Genomic DNA, 19,466 nt, shown 5'->3' with positions numbered 1-19,466 from the left:
GTATGTCAGATGACAGATGTATTACCTCGACTGTGGGAATCTTCACAATGTCTATCATATCATCACGTGCACTTAATAGATCACAATTTTGTCAATTAAACCTTAAAGCTGAAAATTAAAAAAAAAAAAGAGAGGCACTTTCTATGTGAAGTCTTCCTGCATCAACGTTAACAACCAGGAAAGTGTAAACGTTAACATCAAGTGTTTGTTCGTGAAGGTGTGACTAGTTCACCAGTAATCTGAGGAGCTGGAGCCCCAGCTCCAGTCCCCTCATTCCAGGTGGAACATTCTCTCCACTGTGTCCCAATGTCACACCTCTGTCCAGGATGGGGAAAGGGATACATGCATGACCTCAGGTAGGATCTTAATCTTGTGTAATGGTTCTCATCCTAGGGAAACTTACAATTTAAAAGACTTTCCCCATTTGCTATATACCACTTTTGTTCAGTACATTAGACTATCTGCTCATATAGCTAAAGAGATTATTTTGAGAAACATTTAAGATGCTTAGAAATATAATTCTAACTTCCTGTTGTTTCAAACACTCTCTTGGACATTCCTTCAAGCATTAAAACAACATTTATTGAGGGCCTACTACTTGCTGAAAGATGGAACGGATCTGGTCTTTTCCCTGAAGATCCACTTGGGTTAATGGAAGAAAACACACAAACAGATCATTACAACACAGGATGGTAGGGGCCATGGCCGAGGCTCAGACATGCACTGTAGTGGAAGACATAATAGGGCTGTTTGCATCCTGGAGGAGTGTAAGAAGATGCTACTGAAGGCAGTATGTGGTGTGAATCTTGAAGGCTGAGCGGGAGTTTGCTGGGAGGTCAAAGGCAGAAGAGGCTTTCAAGCACATGAAACAAGGGCAGGTGTGTAGGGCTAAGAAAGGGCGTGGGACCTTGGGGATGAGGGAGCTTCTCAGCATAGCTAGAGCATAAGGTAAGGGGGCTGGGCAGAGAGTGACAGAAAATGAAGCTGATTATGCTAACTAATTTGGATGTAAATTAAAAAAATAAAATTAAAATAAAATAAAAAAAATTAAAAATAAATTAAAAAAAGTAAATGAAGATGAGGACACAGACAGGGCCAGACTGTTTGTAAAGCTAAGGAGTTCAGATTGAATCTGGTTAAAAAACAAAGAAAGAAACACCCACAAAAAGGAAGTCCAAGAGTTTTCAAACAGTGTAGTAACATTGTCAGCTTCATTTTTTTTAGAAGAGACCTGTGAAGATAAAAACATGTTAGCCTGAGTGGAGGGAACACTAAGCTAAAAGAAGTTTTGTGGCAAGCCCAGGTGAGAGTTAAGGAGGGCTAACATGGGGGCACCTGGATGGCTCAGTCGGTTAAGCATCTGACTTTGGCTCAGGTCATGATCTCATGGTTTGTGGGTTTGAGCCCCGCGGCGGGCTCTGTGCTGACAGCTCAATAGATTGAGCCACCCAGGTGCCCCTGTTTTAAGGACTGAATGAGCTATTTATATAAACTGCAGTACAATACCTGACACACAGAAAATTATGTATGTTAGATGTTGTTACAATTATTGTTGAATAGGTAAGATTACCTAGACAGAGCATGTAGATTAAAAGGCAAATAGTACCAAGTTTTTTTTTTTTTTTTTTAAGAACCAAGTTTTAATTACACTGCTGACAGAATCCACATGCTGTGAGCCAAGAATTAGCATGCTGCGTCTTCAAATATATCAAAGAGTTGGGAACAGATTTTGCAATCTTTATTCTGTTAAATGTTGACTGAATACCAGGACATGCAAGGACCAGATTTAGACTACTCTAAGTCTTGACGCATCTCCAGGTCTGACTGTGTCATATGAATATGAATCTCTGAAATGGGGAAACCAAAGAAGCAAAGTGCCTTTTAAATACAGCTGCAAAGAATATAACCCAGAAATACTGCTAGGTGAAAAGGCCACTATTCTCAAATCTCTTGAACAGAACTGAAGTCAATCACACAAAGTAACAGAGGAGGTTGTGAGGTTGTATTGCTTCAGTTTCCCATCTCAGTACTTCCTAGGAATATTGTGAACATCTTTGGTTTATATTCTGAGTCGGGTATCTGCACTTTACTCTCTACAAGTCACATATTCATTTCCTATGAAATATTTTTCTAATTTGGCTTCTGCTAAGCAGATAATCACGAAGTTACTTAATGGATCCATTTTAGTTTAAAATTTTTCAGGTTTTTTTTTCTAATTCAAAAAGTATTACGCATGCATTGTAGAAAAATTTTAAAACAAAAACACCAAGAAAAAAAAAACAACTGTAATATTAGCATCAGGAGATAACCACTGCTACATATTTTGTCATATATTCTTTGAGACTTTGTTTTATTACACACATACACACACACACACACACACACACACACGTGTAATTTTAGAAACAAAATGGCAATGATAGTATATAGATTATTTGTGAGCTGATTTTGTTTTCACCTAAAAATATACTATAAATACATTTCAGACCAAATCCCAAAGGCTCTTTCAGAGCTTGCTAACTAATTCTAAAATTTATCCTTATGTATAAATATACAACAGGAACCAAGAAAATATTTTAAAGGAAGAAAAACAATGTGTGGACTGGCTTACCAGATTACAAAACATACTGTAAAAAGCCACGAATTAGAAGAGTATTGTACTGATGAAATTAGATCAATGGGATTTAGAATATGATCAGGAGGCATTTGAAATCAATTAACTGTATTAGGTCAACTGGGCCCAGTTGTGGTCAGATTCTTGCTCATATCATACATAAACATAAATTTGAAATTACCTAAAGATCCAAATTTAAAAATTATACTGTGAATTCATATTCTTCTCATGTGCATACAAAACATTCTCCAGGATAGATCATATGAAAGCCACAAAACAAATCTTAATAAATTTAAGACTGAAATCACATCAAGCATGTTTTCCAACCACAATGATATGAAACTAGAAATGTTACAAAGTGAAAACAGGAAAATTCACAAATATTTGTAGATTAAACAACATGTGACTGAAAAACCAAAGGGCCAAGAAAGAAATCAAAAATTACCTGAGGAGCGTCTGGGTGGATTAGTTGGTTAAGCATCTGACTCTTGGTTTTGGCTCAGGTCATGATCTCACGGTTTGTGGGTTCGAACCCTGAATCAGGCTCTGTGCTGACAGTGCAGACCCTGCTTGGAATTCTCTCTCTCTCCCTCTCTTTCTGCCCTCCCCTGCTCGCACTCTCTCAAAATACATAAATAAACTTAAAAAAAATTACTTGAGACAAAAATGAAAATACAACATACCAAATCTATGGGCTACAGTAAAAACAGTTCTTAAGAGGGAAACTCATAGTGACAGATGCCTACAGTAAGAAGCAAGAAAGATCTCAAACAACCTAACCTTATACCTCAAGGAATTAGAAAAAGAACTAAGCCCAAAGTTAGCAGAAGGAACAAAATAACAAAAAAGACTAAAAAAACAATAGAAATGAAATTGAGACTAAAAAGACAATAGAAAAGATCAATGAAACTAAGAGCTGGTTTTTTGAAAAGATAAATAGACCAAACTTTAGCTAAATTTACCAAGAAAAAAAGTAAGAGGACTCAAAATTGGAAATTAAAGATGAGATGTTATAACCTGTACCAGAGAAAGGCAAAGAATCAAAAAGATTACTACAAAAAATTATATGCCAACAAACTGGACAACCTAGAAGAAATGCATAAATTCCTAGAAACATACAACCTACATAACTGAATCATGAAGAAATAAAAAATTGGAACAAACAGATTTTTAGCAAGGGAACTGAATCAGTAATCAAAAACCTCCCAACAAACAAAAGCCCAGGACCAAATGACTTCACTGGTGAATTCTATCGAACATTTAAAGAAGAATTAATACCAATCCTTCTCAAACTCTTCCAAAAAATAGAAGAGGAGGGACAGTGCCAGACTCATTTTACAAAGCCAATATTACTGATACCAAAATCAGAAAAGATACCACAAAGAAAGAAAATTGTGGCCAATACTGCTGATGAACATAGATACAAGATCCTCAATAAAATATTAGCAAACTGCATTTCATACTACATTAAAAGGATGTACACCATGATCAAGTGGGATTTATTCTAAGCATGCAAGGATGCTTCAACATCTGCAAATCAGTAAAATGTGATAAACTACAGTAACAACATGAAGGCCAAAAGTCATATGATCATCCCAACAGATGTAGAAAAAGGATTTGATAAAATTCAACATCCATTTATAACAACTCTCAACAAAGAGGGTATAGAGAGAATATACCTCAACATATATTAAAATCAATAAAGGAAAAAAAGACAAAGGATTGGGATCAATGTATTATGAAAGTATTAGGCTTGTATACAAGCCTAATAATAGAAAAATGGGCAGAGGATATGAACAAAAAAACTCATTGAAGAAAAACAAATGGCTAATAAGCACATAAAAAATACACAACCTCACTGAGTATTAATAATTACTAATGAGTAAAGAGATACAAATTAAACAAGATAGAGTTTTGTTCCCCCTATCACACTGGCAAAAGACTGTTAATCCGTGTTGGTATATGTTTGGGGAAGTGGGTACTTTGATACTGCTAAGGGATGGAAGGACTTTCAATTTTACTCTCTATACTTTTTTTTTTTAATTACAGTTGACACACAATATTACATTAGTTTCAGGTGTACAACAGAGTGATTGAACATACCTATATGTTTATGCTATGCTCACCACAAGTGTGGCTACCATCTGTCACCATTACAACACTATCACACTATACCACTGACTATATTCTCTACGCTGTACCTTTTATCCTCATGACTTATTCATTCCATAACTGAAAGCCTGTATCTCCCACTCCTCTTCATCCATTTTGCTCAGTCACCCATCCCCATCCTCTCTGACAACCACCAGTTTGTTGTTTGTATTTATAGGTGTGTTTATGCTTTTTATTTGTTTATTCAATTGTTTTGTTTTTTAGATTCCACATATAAGTGAAATCATATGGTGTTTGTCTTTCTCTGACTTATTTCACTTAGCATAATGCCCTCTAGGTCCATCCATATTGTTGCAAATGGCAAGATTTCATTCCTTTTTTACGGTTGAGTAATATTCCATTGTATATATGTGTATGTGTAGATACGTCTCTCCCTTCCTCCCTCCCTCTCTTTATCTTCTTTATCAATTCTTTATCCATTCATCTATTGACAGACACTTGGATTGCTTCCATAATTTGGCTATGGTAAATAAAGCTGGAATAAACATAGGGAAGAATGTATCTTTTCAAATTAGTATTTTCATTTTCTTTGGGTAAATAGCCATTAGTAGAATTACTTAATCATATGGTGTTTTTATTTTTAATTTTTTTGAGGAGTCTCCACACTGGTTTCCACGTTGTACCAATTACATTACTTCCAAGAGTGCACAAGGGTCTTCTTTTCCCCATAGCCTCATCAACACTTGTTACTTCTTGTCTTTTTGATTCTAACCATTCTGACAGGTATGAGGTGATACCTCATACCTCATCATGGTTTTGATTTGCATTTCCCTAATGATCAGTGATGTTGAACACCTTTTCATATGTCTGTTGGCCACCTGTATGTCTTCTCTGGAAAAATGTCTAGTCCTCTGCCCATTTTTAATAAGATTTTTAATTAATTAATTAATTAATTTATTTATTTTTTGGGTGTTGAGTTGTACAAGTTCTTTATATATTTTGGATATTAACCTCTTACTGGATGTATCCTTTGCAAATATTTTCTCCTATTCAGTAGATTACCTTTTTGTTTTGTTGATGGTTTCCTTCATTGTGCAAAAGCTTTTTATTTTGGTGTAATCCCAATAGTTTATTTTTGCTGTTATTTCCCTTGCCTGAGGAGACAAATCTAGAAAAATGTTGCTAAGGCAAAAATCCAAAGAAATTACTGCCTGTGTTTTCTGCTAGCATTTTTACAGTTTTAGGTCTCAGATTTAGGTCTTTAATTAATTTTGTTTACTCTATATACTTCTATATTATTTAATACCACAAGCAGCATCAATTTTATAAGAAATTTGGATACAAAGATATAATATAAATATTCAAAGCTGCATGTGTTTTTAAACATGTAATTCTGATATTCCAAGACTGAAAAGGGGCAAATAGAAATGTATAAAATATTCATTCAAAAAGTATTGATTGTTTTGCCAATGAAAAGGAATTTAGTTCTGATACATGGTATATAACATGAACCATGAAAACACTATGCTGAGTCAAATAAGCCAGTCAACAGAAGACCACATACTGTATGATTCCATTTTTATGAAATGTCCAGAATAGGCAAATCCAGAGTCAGAAAGTAGATTAGTGGCTGCCTAAGGCTGGGGTGGGATGGGGTAATTGGGAGTGATTGCTAATAAATATGTGTTTCTTTTTAGAATGATGAAAATGTTTGACAATTGATGTGGTGACAGTTGTCCAATTCTGAGAATGTACTAAACCTATTGAATTGTACACTTTAAATAGGTGAATTGCATGGTGTGTGAATTACAGCAAAATAAAACTGCAAAGACAGAAAAAAAGGAAAGAAGGAAGAGGAAGTTTCTTGAAGAGTGTGGCTGTTGAGATGAGGGCAGGAAAGAGGGTCTGGAGAAACAGTATGAACTATTCACAGAGGCACAGAGGAGGAAATGTACTTGGCTGTTCACTGAAGTTCAGGAATACAGGAATTACTGGGTCTTGACAGAAGCAGTACCAGTTCTTTGACGGTGACAAAAGGTCCTTGGGCTGGCTAGGCTTGGGCACTATTCCTCAGAGGACCCTCACTCTATTACATGGTTTCAGTGAAGCCACACCTAGGGCATTGCGTTCCATTTCAGGCACCTTATTACCAGAAAAATGGAGACAAACTGGAATGAGTTCAAAGGAAAATGGCAGGCATGACTAAGAAGCTGAAAGGATCATTTTATGGGGCAGGATTAGAACTAAGTAGTAGACCTGAACTAACTGAAGACTAAGCGAAGGGAATGCGATTATTACCTACAAATGTCAGGAGGGTGTACACAAGAAGCTGGAGGAGTGGTTTAGCAGTGGAAGAGAAAGTATAAGTAGAAGTGGTAGAAAAAGATTAGGGGGAAAAAAAAAACAGAGGCAGACTATAGGCTATGCTTTTTCCAAGGGCTAATGAATGGTTTGCCTGGGAAAAGGTGTTTAAAAAGAGGATCAGAAGAATCAAATAGTTCAGAGAAGGAAAAAAAGAGTTTAGAGAAGGAAGTGTTCCTTCATTAGCTGGAGTTGCTTTCCATCTGGTGGAGCTTTCTCTATTCTCCAGGGATTATGCATGGTTTGCATTTTATCTGAAAGCAGTATTAGATGTGGGCATGGCTGAGCAGGGAGAGAGTTTATTGGCACTTGATCCAATATATGCTAAAATTTCCTGTCTTGAAAAAAATCTCAAAGATCAATTTTTTGTGTGAAACCTGAATTACATTTAAAATGAGGCTTTTTATTTTGACTTCGAAATGTAAAGCTTTAGTCATTCTGAAGTCAAAGGAGTACAGGAATGTGTGAGAGAAAAAAAAGACCACTTAGGAAAGAAAGGCAATGTGAAGCCATCAAACTAAAAATGTAGACAGATGTGTTATACAGCACAGGTGTGAAAACAAATCTTGAAATATATTAGTACCTTGTTATTTTAAAACATTTCTTTAGCATACACATCGCATGTCTAAAAAAGGAAGTTTTTATACGGTATCAGTATGTAGTGGGTCCTATGGATAAATTGGGAAAAGTGTGTTCTAGCTTCTGAAGTATAATTTACCAGATATCTCACTCTTCTTGTTCCCTCTACCCCTGCCCACACCCTGCCCCTATGCCTGCCTATTCAACTCTCACCTCCTCCCCAAAGAAGGCCCCTTTAAGATTTAACATCAGAAAAGAATTTCCCAAAAAGTACAAACATGTAATATTTGGGGTTTAACGTAAATTCTTATTACACCCTAGCTGCTAGGAATTAAATCCTTTCCCCTCCCCTCTTTCCCTTCCTTGTTAAAGCTACATATCCAAACTTAGTGGATATTAAGATTGAGTAATCCAACAAGATCTTCTATTTCCTATTCTCTACTTTCTAATATTGGCAGGCTAATTCCACCACTGCAAGTACTGAGGTGAAAAATACTGTCTTCTTGGTTTACTTTCTTAAAACACCATAATTATATGCAGCACCTAAGTTTGCACAATGCCCTCTCTAGATAGAAAAATGCAATTTTCTGTGTACATATTGAAAGCTTTGCATCTAAACCAAACAACAAATTTAAAAACACTTCTAATGTAAAATAATTTCTACAAAACTGCAAAGTGGATTTGTTCCCACGAATCCCGCAAGCTCCTGCTGCAATTTAAGCATTAAATCCCTTATCTCAGCACCCTCGTTTCCCTCCATATATAAAATATCACTACAAAATCTTCCTCAAATCTCTTGGGTACCTCAAGATTGAGTGGAAAAACCCAATTCTACTAAACCTTAATTTGATGAAGATACTCTGAAGGAAGAGATTATTGTAGTAATAGATGAATAGGTATGTACAGTAGAGAAAATATAAAATAACATGCTTTGCTCAATGAAATAGGGATTTGAAAATGTGGATTAGGGATGACTATGAGGGCAACAAGTCTTGCTGCTCCAAACATTCTGCACATGGGGTCTGGGGCCATTAGTGACCAAGAGCACAGCACTCATGATGGGTTAGTACCATTCACTGAATAAGCAACCAGTGAGTCTGAGGAAATTGTTACTAAGGTAATGCAGACATGAAACACACTACACCTCAAAACAACCTCACAACATTCCTTGTTCCTAATCTATTTTCCAGGTACCCTGTAGCCACCCTTCTATGACCCTGTCCCTTCAATTAACTCTGTGTTTCCAATCTCTCCTCTCCCCTGGTCTTTCACCATGGCTTCAGAGGGCACTCTCATCCTGAAATGACCTGTTGAATCTGCTTCCCTCACAAGCTAGTCCCAATTTTTCTCTTTCTTTCACTACCAAACATCTCAAAAGAACAGTCTATATTTGCTACCTCTGTTTCCTATTTTCCTCCTTAGCATCTAAGAATTTAGTTTTTGCTATTCACTGAAACTGCTCTCTCAAAAGGTTACTAAGCTAAGACTCCCACACTGAAAACTGTAAAACATTATTTACAGAAATAAAAGATATCTTAAATGGAGGAATACAATATGATCATGGATCAGAAGACTCAATAGTATAAAGAATTAATTCTGCCCAAACTAATCTACAGATTCAATTCAATCCAAATAAAACACTCTGGCATGTGTGCATGTAAAGTGACAAGCTAATTCAAGGCGTAAGTGGAAACGCAAAGAACCAAGAAGAGCCAAAGCAATCTCAAACAACAAAGTGATAAGAACATGAACTATGTTACTGTTATTAGCATAGCTTGCTATTGGCACGAGAACAGGCAAACAGACCAATGGAACAGACAAGGGGACCCAGAAAAACAGCCCAAATCTGGGAATAACCCCAATGCCCACCAACAACTAGGCGATAAATTGTGGTATATTCATTCATACAATGGAATATCATACAGCAATGAGAATGAATGTGTATGTATATCATAATAGACACATTTCATAAACATGACATTGAATGAAAGAAGCTAGACACATACTCTGTGATTCCAGGTATATAAAATTAAAAAACAGGCAAAATGAAGTGTTAGAAGCCAGGTTACCCGTGGAGGGTGGAGTAGTGGCATGACAAGAGATTTCCGAGGTGCTGGTAACTTTCTGCTTCTTCAGGTGTTCATTATAGGAGTGTGTAAAAACTCATTGAGTTGCATACTTATGATTTGTGTAGTTTCTGTATGCATGTTATAAAAAAACAAACAAACCAAACCTCAAGGATTACCTAACAGCACAATCCAGTGGTCTTAACTGTCTTATCCTTGAACTCCTCTGTGATACTTGTTCTGATAACACCTCCTTCTAAAATCTCTCTCCCACTTGACTTTCTGGCTCTTCTCTGCCTGTCCCTATATTTCTTGTCTGTCTTGCTGCTGTTCCTCTTCTTTCTGCTTCCTCCCACACATGCAAAACCTGAGTTTTAGGGGACATTCCTCTGTTCTTCGTCTTTTGTCCTCTGCTTAGACTGTTTTCCTTGAGCTTTATTTATAAAGTGGTAATAATAACAGCAACTAACTTACTGGACATTTATTGTGGACCAGGTATTATTCTAAGTGCTTTAGTACATTGACACAATCTACTTTCTTTGCCCATTTTATGATTTCTTTTGGGGTAAGTTTTTGTGGGTTTTGTTCAACTTTAAGCATAGAAAATTTCACACATACACAAAAGAAAACAGTAAACGAACCCTCACGTGACCTAAATTTAAGGATTATCAGGGTATGTCAACATAATTCTAATTCCCTTCTCTCCTGAATTTGACTATTTTTCAAATGCTTAATAAATACTTCTTTATTTATTTATTTATTTATGAATGTTCCACTTATACATCAACTCGTACTGTTCATACTGTTTAATAAACTGTTGTTTTCACTTAATTACTACAAGGAGTTTTTCATGTGATTATAAATTCTTCTAAAATACAACTTGTATTTTTATTAAAAATTTTTTAAAAATATTTATTTATTTCTGAGAGACAGAGAGAGACAGAGTGTGAGCAAGGGAGGGACAGAGAGAGAGGAAGACACAGAATCCAAAGCAGGCTCCAGGCTCTAAACTATTAGCACAGAGCCTGACGCAGGGCTCAAACCCCCAAGCCATGACCTGAGCTGAAGTCAGACACTCAACCAACTGAGCCACCCAGGCGCCCCTAAAACACAATTTTTAAATGGGTCATACTGTAATCAAGTTTATTGATGTATTTTAATTTAAATAATTCCATTATTAGAAATTTAGTTTGTTTTCAATTTTTTCTTTTTATAAATAGTGACCTGTTGAGTTTGCTAGTACATAAGTCTTTGCGTATTTATGATCGTTTTCTTTAAATTCCTGGATCAAAGGGTATACACCTCTTTAAAGCTTTTGACATCTTACCAAACTGTTCCAGAAGAGCTGAACTAATATTCAGCCCACAGACAACAAATATGGGTGCTCATTTCCCCACCCACTCAATATAGTGGGGCAACACACATGCACACACGCACACACACACCCTGATCTTGCAGATATGACAGGGCTATTTTCATTTGCATTTCTTTGTAATTCTTTTCATTTATAGCGAAGCCAAAAATTGAGGCAAAACATTCATAAATATATTTATTGGCCATTTCTTCTTCTGGGAAATTCCTGTTAACGCCCTTTCCAGGCTATGTTTCTTTTGGTTTAGTTTCTTCCTTGCTGATCTCATGGTCACTACCCTAACACAAGCTATCTTATCCTAGATCTTTTGCTTATTGTAATAGCGTCACATGCACATCAACCCTGGTTTTAAGAGCACTCTTTCTAAAAACATGTTGGATTAGGTTCCCTTCTCCTCTTCCAACGTCTTAAATGATTTCCTACCTACAAAACGGAGGCCAGTCTCTTTGGCATGGCAACCACAGTCTGGCTCCATCCTACTGTCCCAATTTCATCCTCTGTTATAGCCTTGCCATGTGCAAATAGCCTCCTGGTATATGCTCTTGTCTTTGCTTTTACTTTGATGTGGTTCCCTCATTCTAGAATGTGGATAATCTTCCCTCCTACACACCTCTCTTCCCTGTCTTACTCATTCTTTATGATTGAGCTCAACTGGCTCTTCTCTCTATGAAGGTAGAGGTAAATATTGCTGTTCTTCTCTGTTCTCTTCAGAGGTAAATATTGCTGAAGTATTAATTTTGTCTTGAGTTTCAAGAATTGGCTATTTAATTCCCCAACTCTTCTTCAAACTCCTTGATGGATTCTTTTTTACATATCAATGCTGCCTAGCAAAATACCCTGCACATAACTAGCAATTGAGAAACGACTGGTGTATAGACAGAAGGAATGCATGCTAATCCTGGATGGGGGAGGGGGACACTGATAACTTTCCAAAGAGTTTTTTTTCTCTAAGTTTGTTTGTTTGTTTATTTGTTTAGAGAGCATGCTAACAGGGGAGTGGCAGAGAGAGAGGGAGAGAGAATCCCAAGCAGACTTTGCACTGGCATCAGGCCCAACGCGGGGCTTGAACCTATGAACCATGAGATCATGACCTGAGCAGAAGCCAAGAGTCAGGTGCTTAACTGACTGAGCCACCCAGGTGCCCCTCAAAGAGCTTTTTAAGATAAAATGTGAAGCATCTCAAAATCAAGACTGTGTGATGATACAGACCTTACAGCAGGGCACATAAACCATATACTGTAGCATCTCACTTTGTTTAACGTTCTCAAAAGATGGAGTATGGGCCAAGTAAAGGATACTAAGGTGGTCTCTGGCAAGAATTTTCTGGCTTTGTCTGCTGAATGTTATTATAATGTATTCTGTTCCTAGTAGCTATTCCAGCCCTCCCTGAACTCAGAGTAGTAATATGATTTCTAGAGGGACTCGAGCCAAGAATCACAAACGCAAAAGCAACTCAATCTGAATGCTCGAAGCAACACAAGCTGGAAGTGTGTGAACACAAGGGAAGGAGAGAATGTTTCAGCCTCCACCACTGCTCAGGGGACCAGCAGGCAGTGGAAGCTCAGAATGAGGTTTGTCAGAGATGATGTTCTACAACCTCACACCCACCAAAAATATTCTTATGAAAGCCTAGCTGTAAGGGAAACCAACCGAGTTCCCTTTCTACCTTCAATGTTAGGACTGTTCTCTGTAGGAGAACAGAGCTGATGGTATGAAGAATAATAAGGAACATAGCTGGACTAGATGGAGGAACAGAAGTGCAGCTGAGGGATAGGCGGATTTGTTCAGGGAGTTGCCCCTGCTCAGCACAGGTCATGATTTCAGAATAACTACCATATCTCTCCATAGCCAAGTAAAGGCATAGGGAGAGCTAACAAACTCACTAATTTGACAGTCTTAAAGGAGAGAAAATAGCCTCATTTCAAGGTAAACAGCTCTATTCACAGTCATAGGGGATGAGGTGAAAGAAAAGGATGTATGGATGGATATACAGAAGAGATGGTTACAAGAGAGGTAACTGAATAAATTCAGTTGTGGTTGGCAGTGACTCAGATTAATTCCTTTCCGGAGATAGCTTTGTGGTGGGCAGAAAATTATACAGAGATGCTTAGTTTGGTTTAAGCAGACAAGAATCTGAACTTGAGGTTTTTAACAGCTAGGTCTCAGGATGCATGGGCCATGAGGTCTGAGCTGGTCACCGGCATGATAATTGGAGCCTTTCAGCGGTGATGGATCAAGCTGAAACAGTCCTCCACCCTGGCCAGATCTGGGCTAGAGTCCCCCAGCCCAAATCAGCAGGCTGTTCAACTACATCTGCTTAGGTGATATGAAGACATGAAATAACTTCTGAGGTTGGATTTTTGAGAAATGAGAATAAAATGAAACACATTTTTTAAAAGAGTCCTTCACTGTTTTGGCATCTTTTTTTTTTTTTTTTAAGTTTATTCATTTTGTGAGATAGAGAGAGAGAGAGAGAGCATGTGCGAGCAAGTGCATGCACGGGGGTGGGGGGAGGGGTAGAGAGAGAGGGAGAGAGAGAATCCCAAGCAGACTCTGTGCTGCCAGTGCACAGTCCGATGTGGGGTTAAAACTCACAAACCAGGAGATCATAACCTGAGCTGAACTCAAGTCAAATGCTTAACCAACTGAGCCACCCAGGTGCCCCTAAAATGAAATGCATTTTGCCATAATATCTATTCATAAAATACAAAATGTATGTGGTCAGAGGGATCTGAGCACACAGTGGGTATTTCTTGCCTAGTTATTTACTTTTCTAGAGGTATCTGGCCACTTTTTCACTCTGTAGAATCCCTCTAGCATTTAGTAACAGGGAAAACTAAAGTTGTTCTTGAAGTATTTGTCCTATGATTATTTCCCACAGATTAAGACCAACTCCACGGGTGCCTGGGTGGCTCAGTCGGTTGAGCGTCCGACTTCAGCTCAGGTCATGATCTCACAGTTTGTGGGTTCGAGCCCCGCATCAAGCTCTGTGCTGACTGCTTGCTCAGAGCCTGGAGCCTGCTTCAGATTCTGTGTCTCCTTCTCTCTCTGCCCCTCCCCCACTCATGCTTTGTCTCACTCTGTTTCTCAAAAATAAATAAATTAAAAAAAAAAAAAAAAAAGACCAACTCCAAAACCTTCTCTTCCCTGGTATTCCAAGTCTGAGCTTGCAGCCTAAATCTCCCAGTTTTCTTCCTCAAGTCTCCACCCGCCCCAGTTGCTTGTCATGTTACAGCCTAAAGCAACTGCCACCACAGCCCTAGGCTCTGTGTAATGCTGAGTGGAAGTGGTAATGACCATGAGGTTGCTACTGGGCCTTCTCCTTCTCCTTAACTTGTAATGAACTCCTTTGTCAGGCAATATCTGATTTTGTTCTCATAGGAAAAAAAGGCTTTTGCTGCTTAGGCCCAAAGTAAACAGATGCTGCTGCTCCTCCATGACTAATCTTAAACAAAATGGCATAATAAAAATAAGAGTTTAGCTCCATTCGAGCAAGGGGACCTGCATATACATCATCCAAACTCAAAATTCCACTCCTGAACACTGTGATATTTCAAAGTGATCTCCCCAAGATTCCTTTGGTTTTATATCACTAAAGGAACTTCCTCCTATCATTCCCTTATGACAGAAGCATCAAGGTAGGAGGGAACTCCAGGTACTTAAGCCTTTCAGAGAAGAAAATCATAAATTACACCCTACTATTTTCTAGTACTTTCAAGAGCATGTCATGCCTGGCACATATGAGGTGCTCCCTAAATATTGATTAAATGAATGCATGCCATTTGCCTTGGGGTAGCTAGATTTTTCAGTGTAATATCATCATGTATTTTTACCTTTAGTTTTCAAAGGTTAAAAAGAAAACAAAAACAAAGCAACTAAAAAGCTGCTCTCTTTCTTAGCTACAGCTCTGCAAATTCTGCAGTTCTACCCTGGCAGCTCCCCAACTTTGAAGGAAATAAAGAGTTAAGATTTTTTTTTTTTTTTTTTAAATTTTTTTCAACGTTTATTTATTTTTGGGACAGAGAGAGACAGAGCATGAACGGGGGAGGGGCAGAGAGAGAGGGAGACACAGAATCGGAAACAGGCTCCAGGCTCTGAGCCATCAGCCCAGAGCCCGACGCGGGGCTCGAACTCACGGACCGCGAGATCGTGAACCTGGCTGAAGTCGGATGCTTAACCGACTGCGCCACCCAGGCGCCCCTAAAGAGTTAAGATTTTTAAGGAGTCTATATTAATACAAAGCATAAAACTTAGTTTTCTACACTAACCCCCACCAGTTCAATTCTCTAACCTTGTAAGTAAGACAACTACAGCCTAAGGGGATAAAGTGGCCAGTATAATTTAGATTGACAGAAATGTCTGCCTCAGGAACACTTATGCATCATCCTTCAAGCCCAACCACTGAGTAGCTAGGGGATCAAACTCTACTGTCTCCAGATGCACAAGGTCTCCATAGAAAAGAGGAAGTCTCCCCTGCCTCAGAGGAAAATCCTACGAGAAATTTGGTCTTGCTAGCTAACTATCAGACATCTAAGAGTTGTCATATTACTCACTGTTGCTTATTATTCTTTTGAAAGTTAGGGGCACCTGGGTGGCGCAGTCGGTTAAGCGTCCGACTTCAGCCAGGTCACGATCTCGTGGTCCGTGAGTTCGAGCCCTGCGTCGGGCTCTGGGCTGATGGCTCGGAGCCTGTTTCCAATTCTGTGTCTCCCTCTCTCTCTGCCCCTCGCCCGTTCATGCTGTCTCTGTCCCAAAAATAAATAAACGTTGAAAAAAAAATTTTTTTTAAAGAAAGTTAGAATGAGTCATGATTTTGTGAAAGGCAACAAGTGAGAGGTCAAGTAGCCCAGGTAAAATGAATTGGGGTCAGTGGCAATCTAAGGGACCAAACACTTGTTGCTAACTAACACCTGCCACTCTAAATTAATCTCCTTACACAGAGCAGGAGCTGGAACCAGGCAAGTACAATGGATGTAGCAATCCAGATTTAGAAAGTTATGTGTACATAAACCAGCACAAACTTTTGCTTTCTGATAACTCTAACTCTAGTTTGTATTTGCAGATGTCACTAACATTTTAATTTCTAAGCTATTTACGTCTAGACACCTCAAAAATGCTGGCTGCTGCTTTCCTGCCTAAAGCATTCTTCCCACTGAGATAATTTGAGTTTTCTCTATGTGGTATTCTGTGCCTGTAAGAACCTCTCAGGTTACCAACTTTCCTACAAGACTGTATCTTGATATAGGTGTTATACCTTCTCTGTGCAAGTGAAGGGAGTGAACAGAGAAAGAGTAGGACAAGAAAAAAGAAGACGTGACTGCAAAAGGTAAGAGTGGAAATAGAAAGCCCCCCAGGAAACCCAATAGGAGATTTATATTGGTCTGATTGGTCTCTGATACAAGAGAATGGGATATCATCTTTAGTGTAAAAACTTTCCTGGAACATCAAAGGAACTGTGATGTATCATCCCCTCAAAGAATAAGCCTACAGTTGGTAACACCGTATTGTATAATTGAAATTTGCTAAAAGAGTAGGACTTAAAAAACAGTAGATATGTGAGGTGATGGATTGTTAATTAGCTCAAAGGGGGGAAATCCTTTCACAATGTATAGGTATATCAAGTACATTGTACACTTTAAACATCTTACAACTTTTTCAGTTATACCTCAGTAAAGCTGAAAAGAAAAAGAATAAGCCAGTTACCCATCTGGGTGGAGTGCTCACATGAAGCACACTCCTGAGGCAAAGAGATGGACAGGTTGTTCTCCACAAGGCTTTACCAGTCCAAAGACTTGTTGAGGTAAAACTTGAGGCTTGAGAAAGTGTAGAGTGTTATAAACAAATAACCATATTTTCCACTGAGGCAGAATTTTAATATGGCTGCCTAAGTTGATTTGGTAGTATCTCACATTATCTCTTACAAATCTGTTAAGTGAGGTGAATAGAGACATTAATATTAGGGGTCTGTCATTATCAAAATGGAGAAAAATTTCCCTCTTTGCCAAAGGGATCCATCAGAACAGCAGCACAGTTCTGGGAATCTCAGACACAGACAGGCCGGCCAGCCCAGTGTGTTTGGTTTGGCTCTCAGAAAAGAAAAGTGTCAAAAGGGAGAGAGTAAAAAAACAAAACAAAACAAAACCCAAACAACTAATAAGAAATCTAATGCCGAAACTGTCAGAGTGGTCAAGAGCAGGGTTTTGTTGCAGCTGAGATTTTAGTGCTAAACCGGCACAGTGCCTAATCCAGTTCCAGAGAATCTCTCTGGCCAAGCAGGAAGAGAGAAGGAAATTTCCTCCACCACAGTGGCAGTGGCATGTGCTCAGTGCACACTCTATGTTCAGGACTGCTGTGTGTTGTTTCCAGCACATGGATCGGATTCTGATGAGACTGTGGCAGGGAGAGACTGGAAAGCCTCCCACAGGGAACTGTGGATCTTGCTTGAGTTTTTCTTTTTAATTTCTTTAATTTTTTAAACGTTTTTATTTTATTTTTTGAGAGACAGAGCATGAACAGGGGAGGGGCAGAGAGAGAGGGAGACACAGAATCCGAAGCAGGCCCCAGGCTCTGAGCTGTCAGCACAGAGCCTGATGCAGGGCTCAAACCTATGAATGCAAGACCATGACCTGAGCCGAAGGTGGATGCTCAACTGACTGAGCCACCCAGGCACCCTAAGTTTTTCTTTTTTTACTGCCAACCTGACACATTCCTTGGGTGGTGTCTCCTGATTCCTTGGTGAGATGACAGAATGATTCTTTGTGTGGCACAAGTTCCTGGCCCAGTAACAAGGGCCTTGGAAGGGGTGCCATTACTGACCAAGGCTCTGGAGTCATGTGGGCTGTTCTGAGCGACTCCCCTGGGTACACATGGCCATCTTATGGAGGATCATGAGCAGTGGTGAGAGGCAAGCGTAATACAATGATATGGCAAACTGGGTCTCATGTGACGTGGAGAAGGTTGAGGATGAGGTGGGGGTCTGGAGTTGTATCTTGTGGCTCAGTCGGTTGAGCGTCTGACTTTGGCTCAGGTCATGATCTCACAGTTTGTGAGTTTGAGCCCCGTGTCAGGCTCTGTGCTGTCAGTTCAGAGCCTGGAGCCTGCTTCAGATTCTGTGTCTCCCTCTCTCTCTGCTCCTCCCCCACTCAAGCTCTGTCTCTCCCTCTCAAAAAATGAATAAATGTTAAAAAAATTTTTTTAAAATAAATTAAAAAAAAAAAAAAAAAAAGAAGGGTGAGAATGAGAGGCTCCAGGGACATCTCCAGGCCAGCCTGGCTCAGTGAATGCTGAGGTTCACCATGTTCATGAGCACAGTTCCCCCAAAATGTGAGGGAAAAGCCATAGCAGTCCAGAGCTCAAATGGCCTCACCCAGCTTTATTTCCACATGGAAGGAATGACCAAGCTTGTGAAGGAAAGTCCACACCAAAGCAAGTACTTCTGGGAAGTTTCACCTAGATTATCGAAGAGAAGGATCACCAGATCTTTTCTCTCTACTTCTCTTCCTGAGAAAGCAGCTGGAGGGAGGTGAGCTCAACCTTCAGAAGCAGCCAAGTGAGAAAGTGAGTTCTTCAAGAGAAGATGGAGAAGGCATAGGATCATCCCACCCCACACAACCTAAGGAGGCCAAATAAATAGCCCCAGTATCTCCTGCATGTGGCTCTTTCCAGTTATGCCCAGTGCCTACAGGACTGCTGCCTGTGGGCTGCAGTATCGTAGATGGTATTGAAGAGATAAACACTAAGGGTTCAACTGAGTGTGCAGAGCGCAAGAGAGGTGGTGGCAAAGATACAGCCCTCAAGGAAGTTAAAGAAACTTAATAGATATTTTAAATTATCTAATATTTACTTTTCTCCCCCAAAGAAAGTCACAGTGCTTAGTCTGCACACAATGCAGGAACAGACATGCATCTACGTGCTGTTATCTGTTGCTGACACATACTCTGCTTGGGCTAGAAGGCAAATGGCCTTGCAGCGTCCTGCAGATTATTTAATATCACTATAGGAGAATACAGTTATTACTACAGCTTCCTCTGAGGGGCTAAGAACATCTTCTTCCAAAGAGGGCTACAAGGTGCAATAATGGGAAAATGTCTGAAATGGAAGGAGACGTCCAGTCCCAACTGTGCCACTAAGCTTTATCATCTTAGGCAGGTCACTTCACCTCTCTGGCCTCAGCTTCTTCATGTGCAAAAGAAAAAGGTGTGTGTGGGGGGGATCCAAAGATCTCTAAGTTCTCTCCAGCTTTAATCAATCCATGAATAAATATAGCTCATTCCTGATATTAAAATAATATTAGAACAGTGATCCCCAACTTAAAGCCTGCAGGCTATTTCTAGTTAGAGGAGTTTTTCAGCTCTCATGAGGA

The 19,466-nt window shown here is 39.1% G+C and overlaps 1 protein-coding gene across 11 annotated transcripts in view; it reads right to left on the bottom strand.

Annotated features, from left to right (window-relative positions):
• ERC1 (ELKS/RAB6-interacting/CAST family member 1) overlaps window positions 1–19,466 on the bottom strand; it is a 523,541-nt gene that overhangs the window by 6,034 nt on the left and 498,041 nt on the right. The window lies entirely within an intron of this gene.

Source organism: Puma concolor, chromosome B4 (genome assembly GCF_028749965.1).
Source record: "Puma concolor isolate L17-30 chromosome B4, mPumCon1.1.hap2, whole genome shotgun sequence".
In the NCBI taxonomy this organism is placed as follows: domain Eukaryota; kingdom Metazoa; phylum Chordata; class Mammalia; order Carnivora; family Felidae; genus Puma; species Puma concolor.
The sequence above is the reverse complement of the archived record's forward strand: the minus strand, read 5'-3'. Positions and strand labels throughout refer to the sequence as shown.